The sequence below is a fragment of the Ambystoma mexicanum genome, chromosome 5q, assembly GCF_040938575.1.
Source record: "Ambystoma mexicanum isolate Mex_15411 chromosome 5q, UKY_AmexF1_1, whole genome shotgun sequence".
Lineage (NCBI taxonomy): Eukaryota > Metazoa > Chordata > Amphibia > Caudata > Ambystomatidae > Ambystoma > Ambystoma mexicanum.
In genome coordinates this window covers 42,544,822-42,568,369 of record NC_090933.1, presented here as the reverse complement: position 1 = coordinate 42,568,369, position 23,548 = coordinate 42,544,822, and positions in this window count along the sequence as shown.

The window sequence follows — 23,548 nt, the reverse complement described above, 5'->3', positions numbered from 1 at the left end:
ACAGCCAGAGGGCTCAGTTCTAGCTGTGGAGAGAACGGATACATGTGGCTGTCTAATTATTTATTTAGATGGGTTACCTTGTAAATCTCAGACTTCTCAGAACAAGGTGATGTTCTTGCAAATCTTCTTGGCACCAACCTTTTCGGAGTAAGCCTGCCCTGAGGGCTTTGGGTGAGTGGCGCAATATAAGAAATGTATAGATCAATCGATAGATATCTCTGCAGTAATGCCATGGTGAAATCTTTACTGGATAAATGGGAACTGAGAGATGCTATGCTTAAAGGGGGTTTCTGCATCAGCCCAGTGACCCCCAGAACAGGGCACACCAGGTGGGGGGCTGTTTTCATTTTTGAGAGACTTGTGAGATGACTTTTAGATGATGTTATATAGCTGAAAGGTAGGTGCTTGTTTACTGAAATGGCACAATCACAGATGCTGTGGTTGCTTCAATTCAGCAGGAGCTTCTTCAGAAAATGGACTGTTGTGGAGGCCATGCTGTGTGTGCATGATCTTTGAGGAATGGTTCTTTTTCTATGAGGATATTGCCAGGTGACAGAATCTCGAACTGCTGTTAACACACCACCAGTCCAAGGCCACGGGAAAAGTGAGGGCCTCTAACTGGTAATAGCGGTCATTATAAGCAAGTACAACCTGGAGCGCCCAAAATTAAAGTAGGAAGGTTGCCCACCCCTCAGTGAGTCCAGCTGATGTGAGATTGATGTAAGGCGTGCCTAACCCCAATTAATGTGCAAACAGGACACCCTCTACCATGGTGAGAAAGTCCTGTGGATGGAAGAAGTGGTTAATATTCCAGAGCAGCGTGATCTTGTACCACACTGTCCGGGCTTTCTTGTTGATATTTTGCTGAAAGACGATACTGTCCACAATTCACACAAGGGCTTTGGCAGGTGGGGCAAGTTGGGGGGGGGGCGTTGAATCCATCCAGGTGCATCTTGTTCAACCATTCTTGGATGATGTTCTGTTTGGAGAGAGGGGGGGGGGGGCTTGAAGCACAAATTCCATTTTGGTTTGATTCAATTTTAGGTATGCCCCTGCCATCCATATTTCAGTAGTGGCAAAGCATTTTCGGAGGCGAGCAATGTCATGGGAGCAGTTTACTTTAAGGTACACCTGTGTGGCACCCTAATATTGTGTAGTGAAATGCCTGGGCCATCGAGGAGTGATCCTGGTGGTTCATAGATTAAAGATCACCTGGGAGAGGATTGACCCCTGTGGCACACCGCACGTAACCAAGTGGTAGTCAGATCTGAAGGTGCCATCTGGGCAGCCTGGGATCTGTCTTCGAGGTATGAGGAGAACCAGTTAAGAACAGTTCCTGCAAAGCCCTTTCTTTGTGTGAGAAGACTGATCAGATTCTGGTGATCTATTGTATGGAAGGTAGTGGATAGGACTAGGAGACAAGAATCCCCTTTGTCCATGATCTGGAGAACATTGTAGATGACCTGGGTGAAGGCTGTTTCAGTGCTGCATTTAGGATGGATCCTGGATTGGTAGTCCAGGAACATTGCTAACCAGTTAATTTGCTTTTTAAGTTGATTAACCACTACCTTCTTGACACATCTCATTGGCCATTCAACCAATGGCCAACACTGATGTATCTCAGCATGGTGACACCTTATATTTTCGGAGGTAAAAAGTGTAGGGACAGCATTCATCGTTCGGCCCTCTGGCTGCCTTTACAACCAAAAGCCAGTGAAATGTTCGAGTAGCGCAGGGAGACGTTGAAAAATGGACTGCTGTCACCAGCATTCCTGTCTGCTCCTTTCTGGCCATATCTAGGCCTTTGTTGCCCACATAGCAGGGCTTTTTCTGCAAAGGAGTTTGTGTCTGCCCCCTTCTTCCAAAGGCTGTACTGTGCTGAGGAGAAGAGGACTTGATGGAGTAGTGAGAAATAGGAAGACAAAAGCCCTTCATCTGCCACAGTGTCCGTTGATACACGTTATTCGCTCCGGAGACCCTCCTCTGCTGCACGGCAGCATGACTACTCTCTGGGTCGAGAGAGGGAGCGACAAGGCAGTGATCCGTGCTGCTCTCGGACAAAGCCCTGCAACCACAGAGGCGTTGCTAGGGAGTGGCTGAGGGGGCTATAGCCCCGGGTCTTTTGGTTGTAGCCCCGGATAGAAGCTCAGGCGTTACAATTATAAAGGCTAGCTAGCCCCCAGTCCCGACAGTCCCAAAATGAGCATAGCCCCAGATCTTTTCCAGACCTAGAAAAACCCCTGGCTGCAACCCAGGTGAAGTATGGAGTTTAGGCCATTATTCAACCTGCATTGTGTCCCGGGCCCACTGCTGCCACAATAACACAGTAAGGGAGTGTTGCTAGAGTAAGTGAGCTCTGCCACACCATTTCTCCCAAGCCGCCTCGCATTGCCTGTTCGCCACGCTCCAGTGCCATCATGCAGAGGCGTAAAGAGGGTAGGGCCCGAGCAGGCAAGGCCCATCCTAAAGCTGTAAATGCCCACTCAGCCGTGCTGTGTCACGGCGGTGGGCCCCACTACATTAGCTTCAGGTCCCACTTGTTAGACAATCCTGGCTACGCCTCTGGTGCCATGGTCCCCTATGCTGCTCAGAGCCCTTGCTTGCAGAGGAAAACAGTAATATAAACTGCTGACTACTTAGTGGAAAAAAGGAGGGATCAGATTCGTGTCATCAATGACCTGGGTGTAGAGCAAGAGGCGATCAACTGGGGTGCCTCTTAACTACTGAGTTTTGTAGCCTCCCATCTGCTCCTCTGTGCCACCAGAGGAAAACTCATAATTCCTCCTTTGGGGCACAGTTTGTATATACCTACTTTTTACAATAGAAGTTTACACCCTTGCGCTGTCTATCTCATGAAAAGTGCGGCAGTATTGGCAGTTCTCTGCTCCGCTCATCTGGAGCTGTTCCTGAATGACAGAAAGGGTGTAGTCAACCGTATGTAACCTATAACATCCAACATGGTACAGGACAATGAAAGATGCTGTGTGCCCATTTGAAGGTGGGTCAAACGTCTCCCCAGCTCCTCTGCCCTGGATGTGTCTCGAAGAGAAACAGACAACCCAAAGAAGAGAGTCCCCGTTTTGCATGCATCCTGACACTGAAGGAGTTCAGTTGGCCTCTAGTCAAACGTTACCCTGGCATAGCATTAGTTACAGCAAATTATAAGGCCCCAATCCTGCCAGCCTTGGCCAGCTCCCGCCTATTCAAGCTTCAGGAAGTAACCCCAGCTCCGCAGGTCTTTGCCAGCACCACTCTGCATCATTGCTGAAACCCATTCGGTAAAGATGTGCCACAAACGAGGGCAGGAGCAGTACCATCCCATGCCAGATTGCAAAGAAAAAGAATAGCACAGGAAACAGAAGCCTCGCATCAGTTATACCTGCACCAAATAGTATGCTGCGTTGTAGGCCAGCAGTGAGATGCAGGACTCTGAGATAAATGTGGAACTCTCTGATTAAACAAACACACTATATGTAGGGTAGGGTTTAGCTATCCTAGGGGTGTAACAAAGAACGTAAATTCTACAGGAAATATCAAAATCGGGGTCAGGATAACTAAAAATGATATGTCGCTGGAAAGGTCTTCCTCCCCGCCTTTAAGGGTTCCTATTCTTGACAAACCTTTAATCTAGGAATCAAAAAGCTTTCAAATGATGGTCAACACAAATATCAAACCCGAGTCTTTAGCTTTTCGCTCCCCTAGAATAATAACCAAAATGTTCAAAAAATTGTCTCAACCAAATGTTCAAACCTATTCTCATAAAAGTCCATCCCAAAACTAATGCAATCAAACAGTTCTCTTGGAAAATCTCTCATAGGTGGTATTTCGTTCCAGGCCTATGCTTTATCCTTGGCTTCTTGGCCCTTTCCTACGATTCCACTTTTAGGTATTAGTGGACTTTCGCAAGCATATCTGGTTCTAAACTCTTCTTTGTTCTGTCAGGAAACCTTGCTGCTATTCCCTTGTGTTTAAACCACTTAAGGCTTCTGCCTGGGTCTTCATTTTCTCAGTGTGGTGCCAAATGTCTTTATCCCAGACCTTAGGTGCAATCTCTTAGGTCGACCCGGGGACCTTGCTTCTAAGTTCTCTTCGGGCTCTCCAGTCTCAGGGTTGGTTACCAGCTCTCGGGTGTCTTGGTTTCAGCTTCTTGTAAGATCTTTCACCAAACTTCAGGGTTCCAAGTTTTGACTAGGCCTTTTATCAGGCCATACTCTTTTGGTTTTGGTTTCTAAGGACCTCTTTTTGGCACATTTCTAAGCAGACTTTTTACCCGTTGTGAACCTGGTAGGCCCTATTTGGAACTCTCATGTGCTGATAAGGTGGATATCGGTATTGTCAGCACCGCACCCCGTGTCCGCTGACCTCCACATTGGAGGGTCCTGCCTCATTGATAGGCGGCCTGGCACATGGGCCGTCTAATCTATCTTCCGTACCAGACTGCAGGACACGGTGCACAGCATGCTGGCGATCTGAGCGCCGCCATGATAACTCAACAGAGCAAGCCCCAGGAACCAGTGTCCTGCTTCCGGGCATGCGCAGTAGTTGTAGCACTCTAGTGCCTGCATGGGAACCGGCAGATATAAAACACAGCCGGAGACCCTCCAGGTTGCGTCTCATCTCATCCCGGTCAGTGACGCTGTTGGTTTCTTTCCCTGTGCATTGCCGGTCAGTTGCCTCTCTCTCTGCCCTGCCTTTCTTTACTCTCCTCCTATGAATGCTGCCCCTCCTTCCCCATGATGACTTCTATACCATCTTTCAGGTACTAGCTTTTGCCAACTACGGACGGCCGGACTACTGGAAAATGCAATTCTCACTGGACTCATTCTACATCTACCATTCACCCCAGATCTTTCCCAGTTCTGCTGGCACCCGAGAGGATTACCTTCAAAGGACTCTACAACATATAAAAGGCCACCCACCACAACACCCCATCCTACCTTCACAACAAACTGAAACCCATCACTCACATAAACACCAGATAAGCCAACTAAAATATCCTATGCATTCCACATGGCAAACTAGCCTGCACACACAAACAAGCGTTCACCCAATGCACACCCAGAGCCGGAATGCCCTCCCATTCCATATCCACACTGCACCTTCCATCCTTACCTTCTGCAAATGCCTCAAAACGTACCTCTTTCCCACACATCATCCAGCCAGACCATTTCCCCCATCCTTTCTTGGTCTTAATCGTCTCATCCTGTTCTGAAAACAACTTATTTTACACATCTTCCCCTTAAACCCCCTTAAGTTCCAAGGACGAGTATGCTCGTCCTTTTTGCCTAGACTTGCATAATAGCCTGCGTTGAGACTCTCTGGGTAGGGCCAAGCTGTATAAACGTTTAAATAAGTACCCCAGTGTACCTTTATGCTAAAATCAGGGTAGTAATTAATTTTTAATTCCTACTCTTTCCCACTTTGTTTTGGGCTGTGCCTCCTGAAAGGGCTGCTGAGCACACAAGGGCCCACTCTGAGCTCAGCCCTGGACCCTGTATGGTGTTTTGGACTGGTTTAGACTGGTCCCCTGTTCCGGACAGACTAATTTACAAACTGCATGGACAGACCTTAGTATTTGGTGGAATTGTAGGGTCTGCTTGATTGGTTGGCCACCAAAACCCTTGTTTTTCTGCACGGAGTGTGATTGGGGGGCTGTCTTGAGACAGCCTATGAGTGAATGTGTATATCTAGGGTAGACCCTGTGGATTCCTCAATTGTACACGAACTGCTGAAGGATTTACCACAATGATGGGTTGCTGAATCTATGGGACCAAGTTTGCCATGCTGACTTGGCTCTGTGTTCTGTGTCATTAGCCCTGATTTCTTATTTTGGCTGCTGGACATCCTTCCTAGGTGTTTCCTTGTCCTCTGCCTGTTCCTCTTCACTGGCTGAATTGGGTGTCATGTGATAGTACGGTTTCTGGGATGTTAGCACCACGAAGTAGGAAGCTGCCATCATCCAGAAGGTAGAGGTGGGGAGGAACACCACTACCCTACCTCTGTACTTCATCTGTGCCATCTTGTGTCACCTCCACTGTTGCCTCCCCCTCCCCCTCATCCTCCTTTGTGGGACTGATTCCTACTTGCTAGCTTCTCTACTATGCCACTTGAGACACACACATCTGCATGGTTGGGTTTCTGTACCTTCCTTGTGCGTTATCCATTGTTGTCTTTGCTCCTGACTGGTGGGTCACCCTCCTAGAATAGCCAATTCATCTTCCTTTGGTCATCATGGGTCTGGGGCGCGAGTCCCTGGATACTGGCTCCTGTAACTCGCCCTGTAAAATACGAATTATACTTACAAGTTATTTTGGCCTTCCTGAGGACAGCTCCCCCAAATCTGGCACCATGAATACTTAATTGGGAGTGCCCTGGCTCTACTATGAGTGGCGTTCTGTAGATCCCCCTCTTCCGATGTACGCCATTGACTTGCATTGGCCCAAATCCTGCTTTTCTTCATTCCTTCAAGACCCTCCTGTGTCTCAAACCTGGAACTGGAACCCTTCAAGGGTTTCTCCACTGAGGTTGGTTGCACCTTTGTCGGCACCCGGGGGTTAAACCTCACTTACTACAATGTATCCTATTACTGCAGCTATGCCTATTGGATGTGTCCTGTTAATTCCTATGCAGAACCCTTTGACAACTTTTCAACTATTCTAAAGTGACTTAGGAAGGTACTTCTGAACACAGATATTTTTCATGGGCCCTCTTGGATCTGTGCACTGTTCTCCCCAAATAGTAGACTTTTCATTTGTACGACTGATTTGCTATGTATTTGTAAATCACTGTGTTACCCTCTTGCCTATGGAAATGTAATAAGTTACTTTGCATAACTGCTGGTGGCTTTTGCCTCTCATTGGTAGGCCTGTAATGCGACCATAAGCCTCCGGCATTGTACACCGAATACTGTTCTGGCTTTTGGTGGCCCTTTCAGCCTTGCCGAGAAAGTGCTAATCCCCTTTTCCTCCACATAGGTACTGCATATAGTATCTGGTCTACTTGTGTAATCATTTACCATGTGCTAGAGGTTGAAGGAATTACCGTGATAATTCGTATGTTGGCATGTTAGGTCCTGATTAAGACTTTATGAATGCATTTTTACTGTTGTCTAGGGTTCCCTTTTTCTCCCCCTCCACCACCATCCCGCCTTAGCCTTATATGTACTGTGTTTACCACTGGGTATTTGGCATACATTTAGCTTAGGAGTGGGTAGGGTCTGTCTTTGACCCTTTGTTGTTGGACATACTGTCTTACTGTATTATGTTTAACCCAATGCACCTATTTGGGTTTATAGTCCACATGTACTTTTATGAGTGTGCATTTTCCAGTATACCAGTGTGATGTTTTTGCAGTATCAGGTAATATTATCCCCACCAATAATATTGCCATATATATGGTCGTGAGGTAAGGCCATAGGCAATATTATTAGTGGGGATAATATATGGGGTTATTGGGACCGGGGGTTGGCGGGGTGGCCTTGCACTATTAAAAAAATGGGGTCACAGGGGTGTCCCCCGCAGGTTCCATGGCTTAATATTGCCACAAAAATGTGGAGATATTTTTGTATGGCAATATTTTTGCGAGGATATTAACACATGGAACTGTTTTTGCTTGGGGTTACCTATTGAGACTAACTATACTTCACTGCAAGCCTACCTCCTTCCTTGGGCTAAGCCTGGCTGATCTGTCATATCTACCACTTTAGAGAGTTTTGTCTATCTTTTGCTTGGCAGCTTTCTTGCCTTTGGTTAGGTGTGCCTAATAAACAGTACTGAGTATTTATCAAGACATAAAGACAATTGTGAATGCAAAATTGTCCATGGGTTTTGCGCTTTGTGGATAGGACAGTCCCTGAACAAATTATTAATTCCATAGAACAGTTTAATATCATGTTGAGAATATCAGAGAAATTAAAGAAAATTAATTTAAAAATAATAAAAGGAAGAAATCCAACATCTAAATAGAATACATGTATATATTTAGCACCTCTGTCTGGCGATAGACCCCCACCCTACTCTGCTGCCCTCTCCTCTTCACTGGACCCTGCCAATTTAACCTGCTTCAAAAGCGTAATCTCCTACCTTTGCAAACAATCCCTCAACCTTTCAAGTTTTGCTCACACCTCCAAAGCCAATATCTATTGCCGCCTCCCTTTCTATTACTAACCTTGCTCACTACTTTTCCTCTAAAATTTGTGACATCGCAGAACCTACTCGCTCGGCCTCTCACTCCTTCCTTCTGTCGACCGCCTTTCATCTTCTACGCATGACTTCTCCCCTACATCTCCTGCCCAATTACTACCCATCTTTCGCACACCGCCAACCCATCTGGTGCGGCTAGTGAATTGTTTAATGGGAAAATGATCAAAGACTTGGTACCAGTCACCTGCCCTCATCGCTCTGAGCTCTTTAACCTCTCTGTAGCTCCTGGCCCAATTAGGGTTCGGCTAGGGAGAATGATATTGCTCACCCTCTTAGGCAATATAAAGAAATAAAGACACTGGCACTGAGGTAGAAAGAAAATTATATGTGCTTTTGTAATCATTAAGCCTTGCCTGTGGTTCTCCATAGACTGAGGACTGTGCCATTCGGCCCTACCCTGTGGATGAGTGCAATGCTCATGAGGAATAAAGGGGTGGACTGTGCAGGGTAGAGAACTTTAGAAAAAGGAGAAAAAACATTGCAAATAACGGTCTGAGGGAGAGAGAACAGAAGGCCATGGGAAAAGCTACCTGGGAGTTGACTTTGAGCACCCCCCCAGGGGCTCCAAGAAGTTGAAGAACCAGTCCGCGTATGCCAGGAGAGGCCCATCTTGATCTGTGACCCTGGGATGTGTGCCAGGTGCAGCCCAGGCCCCCACAGACAGAGCCTGAGGGCATGTCGGCCCAGGGCTGGTGAGACCTGACGATCACAGTCCCGGTGTCATGTGCGAGGACAGCCCAGGAACCGATGCGGCCTCTGTGGCATCATGGCCTGCCCTGGGGCCAGTCAGGGTTGGCCGGAAGATAGAGGACTCTCGGAGATGGTGGCTTAGTTTGAAACAGGGCTGGCCAGTCCAGACTGTGGTAGTCTGGGACCAGAACATGCGCACTTCGGGCCTGATGGCCTGCTCCATGGCCAGTTCCGGTGGGGGCCCAAAGAAAGGAGCGTTGCAGGTGTGGGCGGCTTGCCCGGAGCTAGGCGGGCAGAACCGTGAAGAATGGAGTCCTGGGCCACGTCCTCGCACTGATTTGGTTAAAGCGATAGGAGAAGGGGCCCTGACGGGGGAGGCACTACCGGGCTGTGCCAAACAGCAGCATGGGTGAAAAAATGCACCAGTGCTGGAGTAGGGGTCAAGACTGGGACAGGCCGCCTGTCAGTGCCGCCCAGATACAATGATGGAGTGGGAGGTGTTGGGGGGGGGGGGGGCCTGGCACTCGTCAACGTTCACGCATAACACAGAAACGCGGAGCCACCATTCTCATCAACCTTCCTTTATTCTCCTTACAACTTAACTGCCATTTTCCCCCCTGTCCCCTCCCTTTCCGCCCTCTTCCCGCTTCCCTGTGTGTGTCTGTTCTTAAAGGGGCTATGTCCCTATTAATCACGTACAACAACTCCCCCGTGCTTAACATGAAAGTCCAGTTACATCTGTTCAATGAGTCTCACTGGTCTCTTTATTGTTCTGAGAGGCCTCCCTGGGGATTCCCTGCTTTCACCAGTCATTTCCAGTGGGGGTTCTGTTTCGTCTTCTCCGCTTAAACCTTCAGCTGCTATCTCCTGTGTCTCTGGCTCTTCGAGATATAGTCTCTTAAAGAATGAGGAGTTTCGGGTGATGTCCCCCGGTTCTCCGGTCGCCGTGATCATGGGTCCTTTGATGGCTGTGATGACCCGAGGCTCTGGGCTGTAGCGCGTGTCTGTCTTCTTGCGTTGAGTTTGTCGGACTAGGACAGTTTGTCCTACCTCTAGTTGGTGTTCTTTCGCTCTCCTCTTTTTGTCGGGCCACTGTTTGGCTTTTCTCTTCTTTTCGGCGTCTCGTTATCTGATGGTCGCATCTTCTTCTGGTGTGTAATCTTCCCACCGGCGAATGCATGTTCGGGGTTGGTATCTCACCATGAGTTCGCCGGGCGGCTTCCCCGTCGCGTCATGTTGAGTGTTTCGGTAGCTTCTGAGCATACTGCAGATGGCTTGCATGTGGGGTGTCTGCTCTGCTACAGCTTTCTGTCTGGTCAGTTTGATGGTGGCCATGAACCGTTCCACCATCCCGTTGGCTTGGGGCCAGAGTGGTGTACTCTTCTGGTGGTGGAATCCTAAGTGGTCTGCGAGCCTCGCAAACTCTCGTCCTTGGAATAGGGATCCATTATCTGTCTTGACAATGTTTGGGATGCCCCAATCGCTAAATAGTTAATCTACGACAGGTGCTGTTTCCCTGAATGACGTCGAAGGTATTTGCTTGATGAATGGGAACCTAGAGTATTCGTCTATTATCACTAGCAGGTATCCCCCTTCTTCCAGGGGTCCGTAGAAGTCCATCACAACTTTTTGCCAGGGCCTTGTGGAAGTGTGGTTAGTTGGAGGGGGTTCGGGGTTGGCTCCTTTGCTGCAAGTTGGCAGGGTCTACAGTGCATCAGCATGTCTTCAACTATCACGTCCATGTAAGGGAACCAGACGTAGTTTCTGAGAAATAGTTTTGTGTTGTCAATCCCCCTGTGACCCTCATGGGCTAGTGTTACCAGGGTCTTCCTTAGGTCTCTCGGGGCTACTAATCTGTTTCCGCGCAGTAATATGCCTTGGTCTGTGGCTATTAGTTCTTCGTGCACTTTGGCTAGCCGATCAAGCTCTTTCTTGTCTGCTTCCTCCCCTCCATTACCTCTTTTTTGGCGCTATCTCCATTTGTTGGAGCGGGTGAGTGCGACAGCGGCTTTGATCGTTGGGTCGGCCTTGCTTCTTTTCTCAAATGTTGCAGTTGAGATCGTCGGTGGCATGGCCTTTGAGGACAGGTAGGAGATGTAGTCAGCGGCCTCATGGGCCAGGGTGTCGTCTTTGTTCATTGTGGGGTGCCTGGACAGGTAGTCCGCCGGGTTGGCTTCTCCCCCGGGTTTGTGGATGATCACGTAGTCGTATTCCTGTAGTCTTATTCCCCAGTGCTCTATTCGGGGTGGCATTTTGGTTTTGGGGTTGCCAAATATTGAGAGGAATGCCTGATGGTCTGTTACGAGGGTGAACTTCCGGCTGATGATAAAGTGGTGATACTTCTCGCAGGCCCATACCGTGGCTAAGTTTTCCCTCTCCACTTGTGAGTAGGCTCTTTCTGTGTGTGATAGAGCGCAGCTGGCGTATGCCACCACTGCATGCCGGTTGTTGTCTTTGTCGTCGGTCTGAGCGAGAATGGCTCCGAGTCCCACTGGACTGGCATCTACCGTAATGATGGTGTGCCATTCTGGATGAAAGTATGCCAGCTGACGGTTGTTGGTGAAGCTTTCTCTTATGGTTATGAACGCTGCTTGGCAGGGTGTGTCCCAGACAAAGGTTTGGTCCTTCTTCAGGAGGGTGCGGAGCGGGTCAGTGATTGTGGCATAGTTCAGGGAGCGTGCACAATATCCTGCCATGCCTAAGAAAGAGCACAATTCCGCCGCTGTCGTGGGGGCTTGGAGGTTGGTAATGGCCTTTATCTTGTCAGGGTTCCTTTGTTGGAGAATATGTGCCCGAAGAATTTGAGGCTGGTTTTGTTGATATCACATTTGGGTTCATTTAATGTCAATCCTGTTTCATGGAGGGTCTTGCAGATGGTTATTAGGGCATTGTCGTGTTGTTCTTGATCTTTCCCAAAGATCAAAATATGATCACTGTAGTTTAGGGCATTCATTTCAGATGCTATCAGGCGTCTGATTGTCTCCTGAAAAATCTCCGCAGCAGATGATATACCAAAATTTAGTCTCTTGTATCTAGATAGTCCATCATGAGTTGCAAACGTGGTGATGGATCTTGAGTCAGGATCCAGGACGAGCTGGTGGTAGCCCTGATTGAGATCTAGTTTTGAAAAGTACCTCGCCTGATTTAACCTGATAAGCATGTCTTCCAGGCTTGCGCCTGGGTGCCTCTCTCTCTGGATGGCGGTGTTTGGGATGCGCATATCGACACATATGCGTAGGCGTCCGTTGTCTTTGGGCACTATCACTATTGGGTATACCCATGGCATTGGTCCTTCCGCCTTCTCTATGATATTGAGGAGGAGGAGCTGGATCTCCTTTGACACTTGTTCCTAAAGGTGGAAACCCACTTTACGGGGGTGCTGTGGCACCGGCGTGATGTTGTGGTTGATGTGTAGTTTGATGGGTGAGTTCTTGAGCATCCCCACTCCCTCGAATAGCTTGGGGAACTGATGTTTGAGGTCTTCTTTTGTGAGGGGTTGGCTTGATATTGCCATGATGGTTTCTTGAGTTGAGGGGTGTCCCTTTATTATTTCCGACCGGTCATAATGTAGGTCAATCAGTGCCAGAGCACTGGCTGTTCGGTAGCTGAGGAGGCAGCGACCTATGGATGAGCTCTTAATGACATGGATCGTGGATGTCACTGTGATATTGCAGTGTGTGAGGTCACATTGAAATTGTCCCCTTGATGTCATGGGTAGGGCTGCTCCCCATTGGAAGATGTGTGTTCTGGATTCTCAAAGGGGGTACAGAGAGGCGATGTCACAGTACAGGTCTGCATTCATGACGTTTACTGTCGCTCCCGTGTCGACCACAAACTTGTTCCTGGTGTTTCCCATTTGAACTGTCACTTTGGGAGCTGAGGCATCTTCGGCGTCAACGCTGAGGAGTTGGACGTATTCCCTATCGTAGCCATCTTGCAAGTAATAAGTTTGTTCGTCTTCCCCTAGCTGATGTCTCGGTGGGGAGTTGGTGTATGGGTCTGTGTCCTGTGCATGAGGTGGCAGGGGGTCCCCCATATATGTCGCTCCGTGTTCCGGTGTTAGCATTGGTTCTCGTTGGCGGATGTCGTACAGTTCATGATCTCTCCTGTCTGGTTCAATCTGACGACCTTCCAGTGCCCTTACGGTGTTCGGGCGTTGATAGGAGTTCATGGGGTATGTCGCATTTCTTTCGACGGGGCGTTGTTGCTGTTCTATGTGCGTCTCTGCTGCACGGCTAGCAGTTCGTGGGCGAGATGAGCTTCCCTCGGGGAGCTGTTCCTTGCACATCAATTGGAAGTGGTTTTCCATTCCGCATCTTAGGCAGCGCTGGCCAATGGCAGGGCACGGTCCTCTATGTGGGTACTCGAACCCACAGCGGTAGCATTGGCGGTCACCCTGGATCCGTTGAGTGGAGTATCTGGGAGTTGTTCTGTTTTGTGAGGCTGAGTATTGGGCATAGGGGCTTATGGCGGCGATGATGTCGCCTTTTTTTGGATTTTCAATAGCTGTGGCCTGGACATCCACTCTTTCGTAAACTCTGGCCAAGTCCAGTACTTCTTTTAGGGAGAGGGGCTTTTTTAGGAGGTGTTTCCTGAACATGGAGGATATGCACCCTTCGATTATGCGGAGCCTGATAGCTTCCTCATCGTTAAAATTGGCGAAGTCACACTTCGTTATCTTTCTTTGAAGGCGGATGACAAATTCTCCTATAGATTCATGAGGGAGTTGACCACATTGATTGAAAGTGTACCGCTCATAGTCACAATTGGGTGAGATGACAATTTTCTCATTGATGGCTTGTAGGAGTTTCGCATACGTGGTGCGGTCCTGTAGGGGAATCGTGGATATAATGTTTTTAAATTCTCTCACTGCAACGTTGGCGAAAATGCTGAGTATGTTGGGGGGTTCTTGTGTGCCGATGGCACCTACGAAATCCTCAAATTCTTCCACCCACTCTTCCCATCGCTGGCCCTGGTCGTGGTGAGGATTGAGTGTGAATGGGCTTGGTCTCCTCATGAGGCTGGCATGCAAGGTGAGGTTGGTGTTGGTAACTGGTGGTGGCCCGACATCTGCACCTGCCTGCACCTGGTCAGTCATGATGGCCTTTTGGTGGTATGTGGGCGGCCTGGTGCTGTTCAGGTCGTTGTGCTGCTGATTTGAGTTTTCCAGGTGGTCTCTGTTCTTTTTGTTGGTGGTGTAGACAAAGGTGAGGCGCCCCTCTTTCTGTGAGGAGTGGTGGTGGCATTGGCGCAGCTGGGTGCGGGTGCCACTACAAGCTTGTGTCCCAGTATGTCAAGTTGGGGTGATGGGCGGTCACCTTTAATGTCTCTTTTAGAGTGTTGCCCCTAGGCACTGCTGTTACCCCAACGTTCCGTTTTGCGTTGGTCGGGGCAGCCGGGTGTTGGCAGGATGTTGGGCGCTCTTTTGTGAGTTGGGCCTGGTTGGGGTTGTTTCCCCAGTCAGGATTGCATTGGCTGGGGGCAGCCGGGATGTTAGCAGGCAATTGGGTATCTATCGAGTGTCTCAAATTCTAGTCAAGCGCTTGGATGCTGACGAGCGGAGCTTGCTTACTTTTGTTTGACCTGTTTGTCCTGCCGCCGACCGCTCCGCCGGTTGGGACGTTTCTCGCCGGCTTTTGCGGCGTCTGTCGCTTGTGGTCTTCCGCTCTCCCCCCAGGGCACACGGGCCCTCTTCAGGCTAACGCCCCCTGGTCCACCGGAGCTGTAGGGCCTGCGGGTCCTTCACTCGTGGCAGCACGGTGGCACGCAGACTCAGTGCGGGTGCTGAATTCAGGCAAATGGGCTCACTAGTGTGCACGCAGTCCTCCTCGTTACTTTCGGGCTCACTAGCCCGCCGTCAGTACTGGGCGTGTAGGCCTGCTGCGGGGCACACGGGCCCCCCTGTGATTGCTGAACGTGTCGGCCCGCCGTTGTTCCTGGGCACAAGGGCCCTCTTCAGGGCACACGGGCCCACCGCTACCGCAGGGCACACAGGTCCGTTGATGCTGGGCACGCAGGCCCGCTGCAGGGCTCACAGGCCCACGTCTATCTGCTGGGTGCTCTGGCCCGCCGATGTTACTGGGCGCACAGGCCCGATTCAGGGCACATGGGCCCACCGCTACTGCAGGGCACACAGGCCCACCACTACTGCATTGCACACGGGCCCACCACTACTGCAGGGCACACGGGCCAACTGCTGTCATCGGGCTCACAGTCCTCCTGCAGGGCACGCAGGCCCACCGTTCTCGCCGGGCGTACTGGCCCACCTAAATTGCTGATATGCCAGTTTGTTATGTGCGAGGCATGGGTTCTCGTCTGCCCTTCGTCGCCAGTTGTTGGGTGGGCCCCTGGCACTCGTCAACGTTCACGCATAATACAGAAACGCTGAGCCTCCATTCTCATCAACCTTCCTTTATTCTCCTTACAACATAACTGCCGGTTTCCCCCTTGTCCCCTCCCTTTCCGCCCTTTCCCCGCTTCCCTGTGTGTGTCTGTTCTTTAAGGGGCTGTGTCCCTATTAATCACATACAACAGGAAGTAGGGCTATGTCAACACCTCACTGCTAGGCAGTGAACAAACGCTAGTCTCCGGCCACAGTTGTGCTAGTGTGCAGCACCCACAAGGCAAAGGGCGTGGCAGTAGGAATACATATCCAGGCGCACTGTTGAGGTGACTATGTGGTAGCCCACAGGTGTCACGGGGCACCGCAAGGATGAAAGAGGACCTGGGCCCCACGATGCAGACACAACTGCGTCACTACCATGAAAAAGAGAGAGAGAGAGAGAGAGAGAGAGAGAGAGAGAGAGAGAGAGAGAGAGAGAGTCCGCGTCCGTCCGTCTGTGTGTGTGTCCGTCCGTCCGTCCGTGTGTGTGTGTGTCCCACTTCAGAGTTAACAGTAAGGGGAAGTCCCTGCCCCATCATCCTCATTATTGAAGGTACTGTGCCTGGGCCCAAACAGAGCAGGAGGGCCAGCGGGGTGGCTGACTGCAGTAGCCACCACCATGTATAAGTGTACATAATAATTTATATATGTGTGTGTATATATAGCCATTGTGTGTGCACACACTCTCTCTCTTTCTCTCTCTATAGGGTGGCAACCTTTTCGTGTTGCTTAAATCCAGTAAGTTGGGTTTGTGCAATGTATTCCAAAGTCAACAAGAGACCGCCCACAAAGCAAGCGGCTTCTAGCATGCTGCTTAACCAAAGTGTTTGATCCATGACAAATAATTGAATCTCACTGCTCGTTGCCTAAAAACATGGTGAGTTCTCAAAGCCTGCAATCTTTTACACAATTAAAAAAGAAATATATATGTGTACAACTTCAGTGGGTCTCCCATCCATGCAACAACTGGGAGCGACCCTACGTAGCTTCAAAGATGAAAAAAGGGGTCAGCCCTGTCGGACCATGTTACCTAATAAATTAGCGAAAGTTACAAGAATACTAGGAGCAACATGTCCTGAGGGGACTGGCCCTAAATCTAAGTTACTGGTAACTGCATGGATGGGAGACAGTCCACAGTCCCTGATGTCGTGTGCTTTCTTAGTTTTAATTATCTCATCAAACAGTAAGAAAACACATGGCATCCACATTGTTTTTTTAAAACCATGGTACAGCCAGTCCTAGAAAGTATTGCACTCAGAGACGATTTTTTTTTGCATTTTGCAAAATTGCATTCTGGTATTTGTAGTCTCCCCGTCAAGATGGGGGGAATAATGCCACAATTGTACGATTTTTGACTAACATAATTCAATAAGGATTTATATATTTAAGTGGCACTATGGTATGTATCCTTTTCAAGTTATGTTTATAAAGCAGTGTATTGTTGAAAGCCAGACATAGGGGTGAGGAGGGGAAATGATGAGAGGGCAAGTAAGCCATGAGTATTTGCGCACGATGTGGCCAGGCTGGGCTGGGATCAAAAAGTGGTCCTGGAAAGTTTTTTCAAACTGGCCCCATATTTTGGCAAAACGAGCAGGCACATAAACATGCTATAAACATCAAATCTTTCTTCACTTGAGATGGTTTATTTAGTGTACACCCACGTTATAGCTGTATTTTGCTCATACAATATAACATACCAAATTGATAAAAACATCCTTTTAATGACCATTCACTGATAGTGGGTCAGTGCCGGCACAGGCATGCAACCCTGTTGCAGCACTGCCATTTGCAAAATTTAGAACCCGGATTCTCCGCCCGACTTAAGAATGCAATGGTGATGATCCTGAACAAATTATGTAACTGCTCCTTAGCTTCCCAAATGAGCGAGACAAAGTGCTATGTGGACAAACATGCATTTGCAGTAAAACATACTCACATTCCTCAGGAAGCAATGGGAAGTTACGTTTCAATATCAAAAAAAGTATTTAAAGATAGTCAGAGCATTGTCATCTTGTTCTGATAATTACAGCTAATTTTTTAAGGCTGGAATATGAGGGTGTATAGAGAACTGCTAAATGGAGAGCATCTCCTTTCCTTGCAGATCTTTGAATCCCAAGAGGAATGGATGCCTTGACCAGAGCCTCACGATGAAGCAGTCAGGACTCAGTCTGGGTGGATAGCTCTAATATTAAGCACTCAACTGGTGCTGAGAAATGGGTAAAGAGTACATTTTTGTTTGTACCCATATCGTTCTGAGTACCATCCAAATGGCCGTGGTGCATCGTGCACAGTATAATGATACATCCCAGTAACATAACATAATAAGCCCTAGCACAGTGAATGAGTGTCAATGAGGCTAAGGTTGTGCATGTGACTAAAGTTTACGCTACATTGTCTCAAAACTATTTCTGATACTGCAAGGACATCCCAAGTGCACAAGGGTCTCAAACCAGTATTGTGCAAACCACCTTACACGTGTACACTCTGAGTGAAGACATGCCCCAATTATAAATGAACCACAAAGAAATTAGCAACATATCCAATACCTACAATGTATGCAATGTAACAATCTTGAATGGGTCACAATGAAGCCAGACGGTGCCCAACCAATAATGTGTCTACACTGAATAAAATGAATAATTGTCCCAGCAGTTCAAAAGGAGGAGAAAGGTGGCAAATATTGAGAAGCTGACCAGGAGAGACACTACCGTGGTACCGCCCTTGACTCCAGATCCAAGGAAAGCCAAGTGGTTCATCACAGCCGGTGAGTCGAAGGGAGAACCGATAAGAACAGGGCTGTGTTGAATGGAAGTCTGAAAGTAGCATATGAAGAAGAGTTCAAAGAACTGTATAAGTGTTAAGGGAAGACCGGCTGCAGAGGGAACCGGCACCACATGGGTGCTGACTCAAGAAACCCTGGTTGATCCCATGTCGAATACGTCTACAGGTACCAGAAGGCTGTAGGAGAGCCTCCAAGATGGCTCAAAGTGGTCATACAAGAGGTCGAGCAAAATCCCTGTCCAATTGAAAGTCTTTGACTGACAAATTATTGAGAAAGCTAAGGGAAGTGAATCCCACGTGGTGAATCTAATACATGAACTGTGTTCCATAAAGATTGGCAAGAGGGAACCCGGTAGAGGGATGCTGATGAGAGGGGGCAAAGTCTGAAGTCCCGAGAAACAGAGTGTTGACAAGCGTGAACCCGGGAGAGGAATGTCCACGAGAATTGTTTGTATAGACATTAAGAATGCTGAAAATCAAAAGGTGAACTGTCTTTGTGCAAAGCCATAGTGAACCTGGAAGATGGAGGCTGAGCCAAGAGAAATATTTGAAAAGGGGCTGGGACGGGAAGAGGGGGACCCAGCGGTCCCAAATCCCCACCTCATGTACAAAGAAGCAAGAAGTATTGCAAGACAGGGAGAAGGAAAATGTCCCCCTTGTCATTTGGAATCCGAGCCCGACAGAGGGAGATTCAGGGGTGGAAAGTAACCCCCGAAGTTCTCTGAGAAGGGAACTATCTTGTGAATTTGTTGAATACGATAGTATGAAGGCTCTTCACCCAGCAGAGTGGGACCCAAGTGTGAAAAAGTCACGCAAAGTCTATGTGAAGCAGAACTTTGGGTTTGTTTGTTGAGGACATCCGGCCTGGAAGGAAAGAGACTTTTATCGAAACGAGACTTTACCTTCAAAGAACCTGATCGCTGGAACTGAACTGTCAGCTCGTGCGGGGAAGGCTCGAGCGTGTGCTGTGCTCCAAAGTCCTACCTTGTCCCATGCTAAAAACGTGGGGAAGGGAGACCTCAAAGCAATCACATCCTGACTTATTATTTAAACACTATTTCCTTTATTTTGATACCCTCTTTTTGTATTTAGTTGTAATGAATTGGCAATAGGTTTCACTAGTATAGGCCCTTTTATTTTGACACAACGCCACCAGGACTGCCTTATTTTTCATTTGATAGTCGACAATCGCTCCCATTTTAGATTTAGGTTTAGCTTAGGCGTTTTTCCACCCTGCATTAATTGTTCAATAAACACCCTTGAACTGTGATCCCTTGTGTCTGTCTTTACTGTTGCCACCATGAGTTCCTTACACCACACGGTCATCTAGCAAGGGGAAGACTGAAAGTGACACCCTAGTGGTGGAGGCGACCGAGAGAAGGAGCCTACTGCAGGGAAACCATCTGCTGGGGGCGGGGGGCGAGCGGAAGAAGTATACCTCCAGATGCCAGGAGCCAAGGGGAAAAATACTCCGGCCAGACACAAGACCCTCTCTGAGTCACTGGGAGGTCAATTAGAGCGCTGCAGGAGGCAATGCACAGACGAGGGATCTCTGGTTGCGGAGTGAAGTCTTCCAGAGAGAGTGGAGAAGGGCCAGGAGGGGTTCACAACATGGCTCTCAATAAGGAAGATCTAAAAGAATGTCTTGAAGCCCTGGAAGAGAGAATGGTGACCACGTTCCAGGACTAATTTGCTAACCTGAAGGAGGAACTACTGAGCTCGCTAAAGGAAGTAAGTGAAGAGATGAAAGATCTCGGCAACAGAGTGGACGTTACAGAACAGGGGCTTTCAGAGATATCCGAAGAAGTTAGACAAAACAGCGAGCTCCTCGAACAAGTCGCCAGAGCAACCCATAACCTAGAGCTGCAGGAAGAGGATCTGGAAAATCGTTACCGTGGATCAAACTTCTGTGCGAATGGCCTCAATTAACCAATTCTAGATACTGAGCTGAAGGGCACGATCCAGCAGTGCTTCAGAAGCCTGCTGACAGATATGCAGCCGGAAGATGTAAGGATAGACCGAATACACAGGGTGGGACCTAAGAGACCGGGGCCAGGAGTGAAACCAAGAGATGTTCTAATCTTAAGGCGTAGGTCGGCTTCTGTGGAAGTCCCCACCTGATCCTGAAAGATCTGACAAATATATGAACGTCAGGCTGGATGTATAGCCCACAAACGGAGGATTGTGTGTGTGAACATCCCAGGTTCACATGACTGGAATGTGGAGCGAGGAAACTGACTGTGTGTTGAAATCTAAGGAACGGAATGTAGTGGCTACCGAAAGTGCCTCGACCTAAGATGGCGCAGGAGTGACGAGGAAGACAAAGGAAGCAAGCAAAGAGCCTGTGAGACCAGAGAAGCCTGTGAAGCCTAGGTGAGAAAGCGGTGTGCAAGCAAAGGTCAGGAGAGCTGCAGCAGGGTTCAGGATCATGTACAGCAGAGAGGAGCAGCCTGAGCCAAAGCGTGCCAAGCAGGGATACGGAGTGGTGAGAAGGACGACAAAGAGCCCTCTTACCAAGCGGTACGGCTAGAGGGGTACGGCAAGTGCAGTACCTGCTCCTGGTGTGCAGTCTGTCCCCCCGCCCCAGGGTGGAGAGGGATCGGAAAGCAGAGTACTGGTGTGTTGGGCCAGCATGGAGCTCCCGAAGTACATTCGCAACGGCACTCCTGTGGGGGATGGGCACAATCGGAAGGGCTTGCTTTAGACAAAGCATTATCCCGCTGGGGCACAGAGCATGTACGACAGGAGCAATGCACTGGCAGCGTTGACAGAGGAGCCATGCCGGTCAAAGGCTGCAAGTGACCAGCCCCTGCTGCAGGGAAGAAGAGATTACTGCGAGATGAAGCAGCAAGCCACAGGGCAACTTACATTGAGAGAGGGATGCCCATATGAACCTGGGCCACATGGTGCAACCACATGGAGGGCTCATACTAGTAAACATCGGATGCATGAGAAAGAGATATGCTGCTTGAGGCACAAGCCACTGAGTGAGAGTGCATACGGACCGTGCTACGAGATGAAACTAGATCAGTGTCCCTGCAGTACCCGACCTGCAGTGCCCGGGAGGAGAGCCACAATATTCCTGGCAGTGAAAATAAGCGAGAGGAGAGCGTGGGAAGCCCAGTTGAGTGAAGAATAGTAAATAGGAGCCCCTGCTGTACTAGTCTGGAAGCAGCCACAAGGATATAAGTAGATTGCAGGAAGTAACTGTGCAAACGTAATAACGTCTGTTAAAGTGACACTAATACACTTGGTAAGGACCTGAAGTACAGGCACACAAGGTGTACAGCTCACGTGTACAATGCACAGTGCCCAGGGGAGGAGCCAACCATGACTTCACGAAACAGTGTCTGGACACACAGATATGGCGAGAGGGGTATTATAGAATCAAGGACCCTTTGCAGGAGCGGTGCCCGAGCACAAGCACCTGAGGCCAATTGGAGTCGGAGGTAGGGTGTCTGAATGCCTCTCAAACCGCCCAAAAACAAAGCTAGCCAACCAACCTTGGGCAGGTTCGCCAAAACTAAGCAGCAATCACCTGGAGGGAATATGGAAACAGCACAGGAGAAAGAGGTGGGCGCCACAGAGTTGCATAACCAAGTCATGCTGGCGATATCAGACTTCAAGGCTTCACTGGGGTCACAAATTATAGCGGTGCAAATAGATGTTGGGATCTTGCGACAAAATGTGAGGAACCTAGCAGAGCGCACCTCGATGCTGGAATCGCAAGTAAAGGAGAAGTCAAGGGGGCTTAAGACCATGCACGTGGATGTTCATGTATTGCAACAGAAAGTGGGCCTCTTGGAGAACAGAGTGGAAGAGGCTGAAGGTTGTGCAAGGAGAAATAATATTCGCATAGTAGGGCTACAAGAGGGGGAAGAAGGAACGGACCCGACGACGTACATAGAAAACCTGTTACTCCAGGAAATTGGGCCCGGGCACCTCACACAGGGCTTTACGATTGAAAGAGCACATAGAGCGTTAACTAGTTGCCCCCCACTGGCAGAGCCCCCAAGACAGATTATTGCTAAAGACCACAATTATAAGACAGAGAAAATACTGGCCTACTCCAGGCAAGGTGGAGAACTGAAAAGAGCCTCAGCAAATCTGGCAGTGTACCCTGACTATATGTTCTAAGTGCAGAAGAACAGAGCACAATTTACGGCGGCTAAGAGTAGGCTCCATGCAGCTGGACTGAAATATATGCTGATCTACCCGGAGCGGCTCAAAAATATACAAAAACAAGACTTGTTTCCTTGACCTCCCGGAAGAGGCGCAGGAGTGGATGGACAGGGAGAAGATGATGAAGACGACGGACTGGAGAAACAAAAAGAAAATCTCACCCAACATGCAGCCAGGAATGATTGATGATATTCAAACTGCACGCATGGCACAGGGAGGCACTTCGGAGGTTCTGGGATTCTGCAACACACTGGGATCACAGGGCTTACTGATAGGTGAGGCATCTCCATGTGGGTCAGGTGATCAAAGACGCTGGTATACAAGGCTTTTTCTTATATATGGCAGGTTTAACCAACCAACATTTAATGCTTTACCACAAAGATGAGGGGGCAGTGCTTTCGGCTGTGGCTGCCACACCCTTCAAAGTTTCCTTTTTCAGGACAATTGTTTGCCCATCTGCTGTGCACCGTCCCCGAGCAAATGGCTGGGGGCATATGTGAGAGACGGACATGCCTGAGAAAGGGCAGCAAAGCTGGGCTGTTGTTTATGGTTGAGGAAGTTCACAAAGTTCAAGGGGGGGAGGGCTTGCCTACAGGCACTTACGGAGAAGGGAGCTGCACTACATTCAGGAAGGAAGCACCAAAGTTGAGGAATGGGTGGCCGGCAGGGGTGCCAGAGGTTGCTGAGGACACATTCGGAGATGGACATAAATGGTGCGTACTGTAAATGTGGTATACTGGAATGTAAGGGGACTGAACGCCTATATAAAGAGGAATAGAGGATAATCGTACCTTAAGAGAGCAAGATGGACATTGCCATGCTTCAAGAAACGGACTTCACTGCTGAAAAGCAAGCATCATTAGCGGGAAGGTGGAAGGGTCAAGTATTTGATTCCACGTACTCCGCTTATACCCGCAGAGTACTGATATGGATAGCGCCCACAGTACCCTTCAAGGTTACTGATGTGAAAGCAGACAATGAGGGCAGAATGGTGCTTGTGCAAGGCCTCATGGAACAGCTAGACACAGTGCCGCAAAGTTCTTCCAGAAGCTATATCCCCAATTCGCTCCACATACGGACAGTAATATGATATGGGGTGGAGATTTCAATTGTATGCTAAACAATCCTAGATGGATCAGACATTAAATACACTAAATTAGCACCACCCGTGAGATCCTTATGGACTCTCCTGGATTCTTTTGCTTTGGAAGATGCCTGGAGGGTTCTTCACTCGGACACCAGACACTATTCGCTTTACTCAGCGTCACACGGAGTATACACAAGGATAGATTATGTTTTTGTAGGGCGGGAG